The sequence below is a fragment of the Ambystoma mexicanum genome, chromosome 11 (assembly GCF_040938575.1).
Source record: "Ambystoma mexicanum isolate Mex_15411 chromosome 11, UKY_AmexF1_1, whole genome shotgun sequence".
NCBI classification, from domain to species: domain Eukaryota; kingdom Metazoa; phylum Chordata; class Amphibia; order Caudata; family Ambystomatidae; genus Ambystoma; species Ambystoma mexicanum.
In genome coordinates, this window is record NC_090934.1 from 195,629,463 (window position 1) to 195,639,907 (window position 10,445).

A 10,445-nucleotide genomic window follows, 5' to 3' on the forward strand; every position below is an offset into this window, starting at 1 on the left:
GCAGAACATCGCAATAAAGAGCAACAAAACAGTGGAGAGGGAAATAAAATAAAAGATAAAGTAAAAAATCTAAAGACTCCTCAGCGAGAGTAATGGAGATAAGATCTGCCAAAATGTCCCTCGAGTCAGCTCAAACTCCAGTCAGAAATAATATGACATCTGATCAGAGGGGTGCATGACAGAGGTCACCATCACAGGCGCTGATGTTTCAGTCACATGATCCAAGTAATAGGGAGTTACATTAGCCCTAGGTACATGGGAGACCATATATCAGGCGTAAATAACAATCAGAGACAAAATCAGGATCAAAAGAATAATAGTCCCTACCAGACATTGGGGGCACAGAGCCGATTTGATCCCAATACTATGGTGTATGGCAACCAGGACAGACCAGGATATGTGGATAGATTCATTGAAAATGGAAACCAGAATAGGGGACAGTACCCACAAAATGAAAGACAAAATATGAACTATGCCCCACGCCACTATAATCAATCACCACCACCAATGGATCACAACCAAAGAATGAGCACACCACGTTCCCCACCCTCCATGAATCAAGAGTTCAGAAACCACCCAAAAAGAAATCAATCTCCTGAGAGATATCAAAACAGATTTAACCAGGATGAAAATAACCAATACCAGTTTAGGCCACAAAGAGAAGATTCTAGAGAAATTGACAGATTTTGATGTCTTGAGGCCCAAGTATAAATGTTGTCTGAACAGATAGGGAAACTCTGTACAGTTCAAAAACAGCCATCAAATGCAGGGGCAGAAAGTCGCAGAAGTGACCTGGGGGCCTCTGATAATAAGTGACTAAATGCTAATGGCACCTGCAATGATAAAAATACAGAACCCCTTAAACCAATTTAATGTAACGGCCCTGAGTTGCTTGCTGATTTAAACATGAAGATGCCCGCAAATGAGAATGAGGCAGGAATTGCAACCACACCTAAAAAAGAGGTTTGGTTTAACGTAGCGTTGAATCAGACTATGGGAGTGTGTGCAAATAGAAAAGAGGAAGGAGAAAATAAACATGAAGTTCCAAAAGAGCAAATAGAGAGATTCAGAAAAGACATCATATGCACTGATAAAATAACTGATGGAGGAGTGTGATGACTAAAACATCCTCCATAGACAATCAAAATGCCTATAAAATGCAAAGAGGAAAAATAAGTACTAAAAAGGAGGGTGCAGGTCAGTCACCTGAAGAGTTCTTTGAGCCACATATTTTTGAAGAAATCAAAAAGGCTGATACTGCGCCAGACACCAATAGATTCTCAAAATTAGAAAGTGACAACTTACCATGTGATGTTTATGAGCATGTTCAGTTGAAGAACTATAGTGTAAACGCTGATGGTCCCCAGGCAGAGGAGCAGACCGTGGCTACACTCCAGATGACTTCTGAACATGACAAGAGACACCAAGATTCCCAAGATGAGATGGGCAAAAAGGAGGGAAAGATATCTTTCATTTACCCCTGTGTTTGGCAAAAAGCGAGAAGGGCCTGAGAAAGGTATGTCCTGAAATCAGCAGAAATTCACACTTTCTGCGTGTATTGGAGGAAGTTGAAGACAGGTATTATGCTCCCATTACTGTGGAAGAAAAGTGCAATGCATTTGCAATGATTGTCCCAGGTTCCCAGGCCACGATTATGTCCAAAGAGTTGGTAAATAGTATCAATGAAGGGAGATCCCCACAAAACCAGATCAGTGTGAAACAAAATCAAGGTCCAGTAAATAATTTTTATGGCGAGGAGGTACCTACTGAAGGTGTCACTGAGGTTGACATAAAGATAGGAAAACACAGAATAAGACAGGAAGTATTGATCACATCTATCTGTGAAATTCCATTCCTGATGGGAACAGATTGCCTGAAAAGGTTGTCACCCCTCATTGATGGAGTGAATGTAATCCTGTAGTCTCTGACAAAGAAACCATTAAGGCCTAAGAAAATAAAGTCACAAAAGGGCAGTGTAAACCAATGTCATACCGTTGCCAAATCAAATGATGCAGTGGAGGTATATCTTCAAAATGGCTGTGTACCTAGTGCCACAGTCATCCTGAGGTGTCAGGGCAAAAAGCAAAGTGAAAAGGAAAAACAATCCATGCAGATTTATTTGGATCCTAGGAAAAAAATAGCAAATTGAAATAGATGAACATACATTGCGCTTTTACCTAAAGGAGGAGAAGTGCAAGCAGAATACTGTCCCTGAGGCAACCGCAGAAAAACATATCAGCACCCGTGCTGAAATATACATGGAAGATGAGCAGCCATGGATCCATAAGGTGTAAATGGCCATTCTGAAATGATAAAAGCCATGTTAGCACTTGAACAAGAAAGGAGTTTTATTAATGTGAAACTACTCCAGAAATAATGGAAAGGGAGGAGACCCCAAAATTCAGAATTAAAAACCAACACATATAGAATTGCAGGAAGATGTATGTTAAAAATCACTGTTGGAAAAAAAACTATTTACCACAATGTGTGGATAGTGAGTGGTACACAAAACGATTTTTACCTGGGCAATGAAATTATGCACAGGATGTGTATCATGTTAGATTTCCTTAACCAAAAAGTATGGTCCCGGCTAGGTGGGCCTGCACCCGAATTTGGAGACAAAAGAAAGGCATATCATTGCGCACAGCTATTGCCGTATGCAATTGAGCTACAATTGAAGAAGGATATTACCATTCCTGCATTCACTAGACAGGTTGCTATAACATTAAAGCACACAAGTGGACAACAGATGAAGGATTATGATGCCTTTGTATGCATAAGTGAATCCATGAAGCAGCAAGGGCTGGGCTGTGAATATACCCCATTGGTAGAAATTGGGGAAGGGCCATTCAAAATCATGCTGCATAATAAAGGGTGTCAAGATATTTATTTAGAGAATTCCTTACTAGGAATGGCAATATAAAAATCACATTATACTGCAGATTTCAACAATATGGTGAATGGGAATATCCCTAGGAGGTATGTAGATGCACAGGGTGTGTTGCCATGGTCTCTGAATTCTCAACCCAAAGGGATGTTCAAAATTCAGTCTGTGCATCCTTATGATTCCAATGAGACCGTATGCTGCCATCAAGAGAATTGCATAGTATTTGATTCAGGTGAAAATGTAACAGGAAATCAGCCCATTGAAATGGAGGTTGATATTCCAAAATATTTAAAAGTGGCAACTCTGCAAAAGAGATACAGTCACACAATTAGAAGAAAGCACAGATGTTCCTCCATTGGAGGATTTCCCAGAATTTTCAAAAATGGTAGAGGAGCAAATTCTGTTAGGAGATGCCTGTGATAGTGAAGAGGACAGGAATGAGTTGAGGAAAATATGTATGGAATTTAAGGAGGTGTTTGCCAAGGATGCATATGATTGTGGCCTAATTGATCTACATGTTGCCACATTACCAGAGGGATGTGGTAGAAATCCAGTATTTGTGCACCTATATCGGTTGCCATTGGCATGCTTCGAGTCACTAGCAGAGATATTTAAGAATTTAGAATCCAGAGGAATTATCAGACCCATTCATAGCACTTCCAACACTCCCATTATGGGTGTATTAAAGGCACATGGCCAATGGCATTTGTGTGCAGACCAGAGGGAGCTAAATAAAAGGGTGCCAGTGTCTAGATGGCCACTTCCATTCATTGATCAAGGACTTGCTCAGGTGCATGGGTCAAAGGGGTTTACCACGTTAGATCTTACATCTGGGTACTGGTGTGTGCCATTGGCAGAAGACATACAGAATTTGGTGGCATTTTCATTTGATGAAACACAATACGCTTGGTCCAGAACACCATTTGGGTATGTCAATAGTGGTAGCGAGTATGGGATATTTTTGAGAAAAGCGCTGCCAGATCCGGCGGAAAGAGGGACTATAGTTTATGTGGATGATGTCCTAGTTAAAAATGAGAGCCTAAAAAGTCATTTTGGTGAGTTTAGACATGTGCTTGGCCAATTAAGGAAAGCAGGAGCTAAAGTATCTCTGCAGAAAGCCCAATGGTAGAAAAGAGAGTGCATTTCTTAGGCCATGAAGTAATTGAACACATGTTAAATCCACAAAAGAAAAAGGTGCGTGCGATATAGAAATTAAAAGATCCTAAAGATATGAAAGGTTGAAAAAGTCTATTAGGGATGACAGGATATAACAGAAAATATATTGAAAATTACGCTGAAATCACTCAACCTTTGACTAAATTAATATTATTTTTATTATTATTATTATTATTATTATTATTATTATTATTATTATTATTAAACTGTTGAAAAAGAATGTACCCTGGAAATTATAAAAAGTAGCAGTCTGCAGCAGTTGCTAAATTGAAGGAATGTCTCATGAAGGCACAATGCTTGGCCTACCCCATAAAGAATAAAGATTTCTTTGTAGGAATAGGATTCACTGAGCAGTTTATGTCAGCGGTGTTATCTCAAAAACATAATTTGAATCATAAAACTATCGCCTATGCAAGGAAGGCATTATCTCAGGTTGAAACTAAATTCAGTGAATGTGAAAAGGCCCTAGGACCACTGTGTGGGCGTTACAACATTTCCGTCCCATTATTTGAGGAGAAAAGGTAATTATTGAAACAAATCATCAACCATTGCAATTCTTACAGAGTAAAAGAATGAGTTCAGCCAACCTAGCACAGTTAAGGATTGCTTCCTGGACGTTGGCGTTGCAGGGATTCCCTATAGAAGTAAGATATGGACAGAACAAAAAGAGCCCGTTTGCTCAAGGGATAGCAGATCTACATGACTGTGCAGCTGGGTGTGTCTCAGATGAGATAGAAGTGGAGTCCAGTTTGAAGGAATTGGAACAATCACCACAAAAAGCTTTTAATGAAAATACGTGCAATGACTTGCCAATTGTGTATGTAGATGGGTGTGGTTATCATATTGAAAATGATATCAATAAACAGCTGGTGTCAGGGATAGAAATGTCTGGATAAGCTGTGAAGGCATTCCTAGTATAGCAATGATAATTGATGCCAGGAGTAGCCAGGCAGAAGAGTTAGCTGCCATTTATAAAGCAAATACTACTGTAGCTGATAACAAATTCAAAGAAAGTGTCCTGGTAACTGATTCTGATTATGCACAAAATAGCTTCGTAGAATATTTGCCTGGCTGGAAAGCAAGAGGCATGCTCACATATACCAAAAAGTCTCTTAAACATGGGAAAATGATTCAAGCTATAGACAAGTTAGTGTCAGAGAATGATTTAACAATACACTGGAGGGAAATGCGTGGACATTTAAAGACACCAGGAGAGGATAAGGAGGGAAACGATAAAGTAGATCAATTGGCCAGGATTGGGGCCAAGATTGGGGCTGTTATGGAGGAACTATTGCCCATTGAATACCTAACTGGTAAAATACAGGTGGATGCAGTTAAACACTCCAAATCTCTGAAAGAAGTTGAACAACCTGTAGTGCAATGGAGTTATGATATGCCAGATCAGGATCTGATTAAGGCACAAAAAGAGGACCCAATTTTGGGGATTTATTATAATCATTTGATAGACCCCGAACAAAATCCCTTAACTGAAAACGATTGTGCAGGAAAGGAGGAGCTGAGAGTGTTATTAAAGAACAAGAAGAAAATTAGAGTACAGGATGGTCTGATGATTAGGGAGTCTATGGCAGGCAGATAAGGTAGGTAGTACCTCTAACATTCAGAGGGCTAATGTTACACCATACGCATTATGCAATAGCTTCAGGACACAAGAAAACTGTAGAAATATTGAAAGACTATGCTTACTGGCCACATATGTCCCAGGAGGTGGAATTATATACCATTGGGTGTCTGGCATGTGCACAATTTATATCTGCTTCAATGCATAGAGCTCCATTAATGATAAGAGGTTTAACTCGTCCATGATCAGATTTGCAAATCGACTATGTAGGGCCTGTGAAAAGATCAGCTAGGGGAAATCAGTATTTATCGATGGTGGTATGTTTAATGTCGAAATGGGTAGAATGCATTCCTGCGCCAGACTGTAGTGCACAAACAGCAGCCACCTTATTGGTAAATCATATATTTTCAAGGTTCCTGTTACCCCAAAGGATAGAATCAGACAGAGGAGGTCAATTCACAAGCACTGATGAGCAAGGTGTGGCAGATGTTGGGGGTAAAAAGGAAATTGCACATCTCCTACCGGCCCGCCTCTTATGGAAATGTTGAACCAAGCAATAGATCTATTGTGGAGATGCTAAAGACATTTGTAGCAGAGGCAGGTTCCAGTTGGGATCTACGTTTATCTTTAGTGTTAATGATCATTAGGTTGACTCCTGCTAAAGCAACAGGCATTAGGCCTCATGAGGTACTGACAGGAAGAAAAATGGTACTGCCACAACATTTATTGTACAGGACACATGAACAGACACTTGTGAGTGCATCCACAGTTCACAAATATGTGGAAGAATTGAGGAAGCACTTACAACATGCATTTGCAGTTGTATAGAGAAATTTGGAAAGGGCCGCTGAATGTGTGAAAGTGAGAGTCCCCTAAAATGCAATCAAAAACTCCCCAATGAGAGTCAATAATGGACACACCCCAGGAGGGAATAAGACCAAGACCAAGTGCGGGTGAAAGTAAAAGTAAAGTTTATCTATACCAAAATAGGGCAAGCAGAGAACTCTGCAAACTCAGAGAGCGCTCTGCCCAAAATCACTCTAACAGTACATTACAAAGTGTTACAGCGTAATAAATGACATCACTACATGTGTTACATTAATTACATTGTCATTGGTGGAGTCCCAAATCCAGTATAGTTGTGTATACGTCACCTCCAGCTGATTGGATAGTTGATTGGCAGGAAGGCAGACATCACGTGCTTCAGCCGGGCTGGTCACTGTGAGGTGAAGGTTATGGGGCCACAGACGGGGTAATTGATACTAACTCTCTAATCTAGACACCACTTCAAAGTATGCAATAAAAAGACACTCATAAAAATCATCATTGGCATCTTGACAGTGGGGGGAGAATCATATATTTCACACTTAACTATAAATACATTTGTCTGGTTCACCTGAAGGGGGGAACAAGCATCGGGGTTGTGTGTCAGTGGGCAGGGGGGTGACATTCTGTGTTGGCCTAGTAGAAGTGGGAGAAGATACAGTTGTTGCATTAAGGCATTAGTGAGACATGGGCCTCTGGCAGCAGCACTGTCATGAGGAAAGGAGACATGGGTAGGGCTGTGCACCCTTCATGCGCGGCGCTGCTGGAGAGGGGAGAGACGGCCCTCTAGCTCTTTCAGTTTGGCCCAGTTTGATCAGTGGAATTATACATAAACAATTGGTATGGGGTTCGATCATGTTTACTATCATCTCATATACCATGGTCACCTGTGCTACAGAATTGATTTTATTTATTTATTTTATTTGCATTTTTAAAGCGTGCAACTGCCCCTGGGCATCGAGGCGCTGTTACTGAAAACTCGCTTAACGTAAGTACAATATGTGGACACAGTAAAAGATTGGTTACAGCCATTACTCGTGTTCCAGGTTACATGGGAACAGTGAACATTACAGTAGTAGGATGGGTTACAACAGTAAAGAGTTTGGTTACAGTCATTACTTGAAGTTACAGGTACCTGGGAGCAGTGTGGGTGGTATATGTTTATTCAAATAGGGTAGTTTTCAGTGCCTTTCTGAAAGCAATGAGTGATGTTTCTGATCTCAGTTTAGGTGGCAGTGAGTTCCAAGATTTTGGTGCTAGAACTTCAAAACTCGATTTACATTAGTCTTGTGGCTGCACCATTCATATTATTCTTTTAACATCTCAATACATTTGCGCTTGTGCACAATACTTTAAAACAAGTGAGCATGCGGACCACACATTTTGCTCATAACGGACATGTTACCTACCATCTCAAACATGGGCGGGGGCATTTGGTAGTGAACGATATGTAACCAACATTATAGGACACCAACATATGGATCATGATATCATATTCATTGCAATTGATTTAGATGGGTTAGTTATTGATCGTTCTGTTACATCTCATAGAGTCAGCTCCCTTATACGCAAACACAGAAGATAATGTATAGCCCTACAGAGGGGATTAGCATTGTGGGTGAACCAGGTGGCACACAGTTGTGAGGCATGCATCTGCTACATAAAAAGGGGTGTGAGGTTGGGCGGTTATACAAGTTATATATCTTAAGGGTAGAGTCTGCAAATCATGTGTCGTGTTTGTGGAGATGGATTGTTTTTTCCAGGCCTAAGCTCTTGCCTGGTCATTCACAGGTCAGTGATGGAAGAAGGAAGGCAAAAGATACAGTGTTCAACTTGTCACTGTTTGTGCCCAGTCGGCCATGTGAACAGGGCAGCTGCAGGAACACCAGAGGGGAGGAGATGGGTGGAGTAGCTAGCTAACTGTGCGCAGCGCCAGGGGAGAGTAGCAGGTCTGCAGGATGACTTTGCTGTGAGGTCTGCTTTGGCATATACAAAATGGAGTCAGGATTTGGTACAAAATGGAGTCAGTAATGCATTCTCTTCTGGACATTGCACTCGTATGTGTCATCCCGAGGCTGTCTGGCACCTCTGGCCACAGGCACATGGGCAGCCGCGGGACGAGCATAGTGTGCATGTACAGAGGGAATGGAGGGGAGGGGGCCTAAATGACCGTTACTCCCTTACATTCCCCCCTTTCGTTACTTAAGTAATGAATATTGTAATTCACCCAACCTTTTACACTCTTCTTCCTCTGCTACTGCCTCATCCCATGCGGGTGTTCCCTTTCGTGGTATCCATGCTCTGCATACTGCCCTCAGGCTTTCGCCGTCACTAGAATGTCCATCCAGGGTGCAGGTCATGTAAATACAAACCACAACCCCTTCCAGATCGACCCATACCTCGTTGTACCATGGTAATTCACAGGGCTCTTGTATTGCTGTGTGATATAACCTGTCTACAATATACCCTGTGTTGTATATAGCCGCCATTCTAAATTTCAGCTCTGAGTCATCCCCTGTTTGTACTTGAGCCTTGTGTGTCATCTGTACCACTCCTTTTGCACTGCCCGTTGTCACCACCATCATTGCACAGTTAGGTACAGAATTTGCGCAGCACCTAAGGCCTAATTGCCACACACAAAAAATCAAAAGCAGAAAAACGATGGTGGGTAATAATAGTTTGACAGTCATTCTGAGCCAGGACGGTACCCACAAAAACATGTCATCGAACCTTGTGCTGGGCTGCACCCCTCCTTCCTACATATGCTCGCCAAGGTTGTGCACGGCTGCTATGACATGTGAAAGAGTTCCATTGCACCATGCATTCTCGATTTTTTGGCAAACACCTCCATACATAGCTGTCAACAGGTCTAGGACATACCTGTTCTTCATCGTCATCAACGACAAGGCCCTTATGTCATGCCGCCCAACCCGGGCTTGTTCCATCCCACTTACCTGATGCGGCGTGCCACGCCTTGGAGGGTTTACCCCCGCTTCTGCCTGGGGGGGGGTACGGGGTGGTCCTGGGTACCGGTTGCTCCTGGATCTTCGGGACGCTTGGTCTCGCGCGTACGCGGTCGGCCGCTCCGGTTCCCGCGCTCTTCCGGGTTCCCGGGGCGTGCCGTTCCGCGCATGCGCGGCCGACCCCTTCCCGCTTTCCGCTCATGCGCGGTACACAATGCTCTCGGCTCCCGGCCAGTTTACGGCCCAAGCCTCGCTTTGGGCCTCCCAGCACCTGGGAAACAGCACGGCTTGCGTTCCAAGCCTCCCGGGTGTGGGAGGCCCTACTTAAGGAGCCTGACGGTTTGATCAAACCGCGTCTCAACGTGGTCTGACCGGATCGTTGTTTTGCTCCTGCCTTGACCTGAGTTCCGCTCTGTCCTGCCTGGTCTTTCCAGTCCCTTCTGTATAGACCTGCCTTTCCTTGCCCGGGTAGGGGGTCTCCCTGGTTCCCTTCTCCTTGCTCCCTTCCTGCTGGGGTGGTTCCCCCCTTCTCAGTTGTTCTCTGTTCTTCCTCTGGGTTCTTGGTCCTCCTTGGTTCCCTTGCCTTCCCGCCTTCCCTTGCATTCTGCTGCCTCCTGGATTCCTGCTCCTGGATTCGACTCGCAACTCTTCTTGCTCCAGTTGTCTGCAGAGAACTTCTAGCCAAAGACTATCAGGCTCCCCCTGTCAGTGCTTGCACTGTCCTGATGCCACATTAATCAGGGGTGAGCTAACCTGTGGCATCGGGAGCTGGTTCACCTCCAGTCCAGTATCCATTTGGACGGGAGTTGGGCTGGTTCCTTGTGTAACTCTCACCTCACCACAGAACTTCTGGCATTCTGGTATCGTCTACTAAGCCGACTTCCGGACGAACAGGTACGCTGCGCCCTAGTGACGCCATCTTTAACAGATTGAGATGCCAGGCTTCAGGCTCTTCGGAATCGAAGATGGATGAGGACACCAGTCTTCGTGATGAGATGCAGGCCTTACGTGCTGA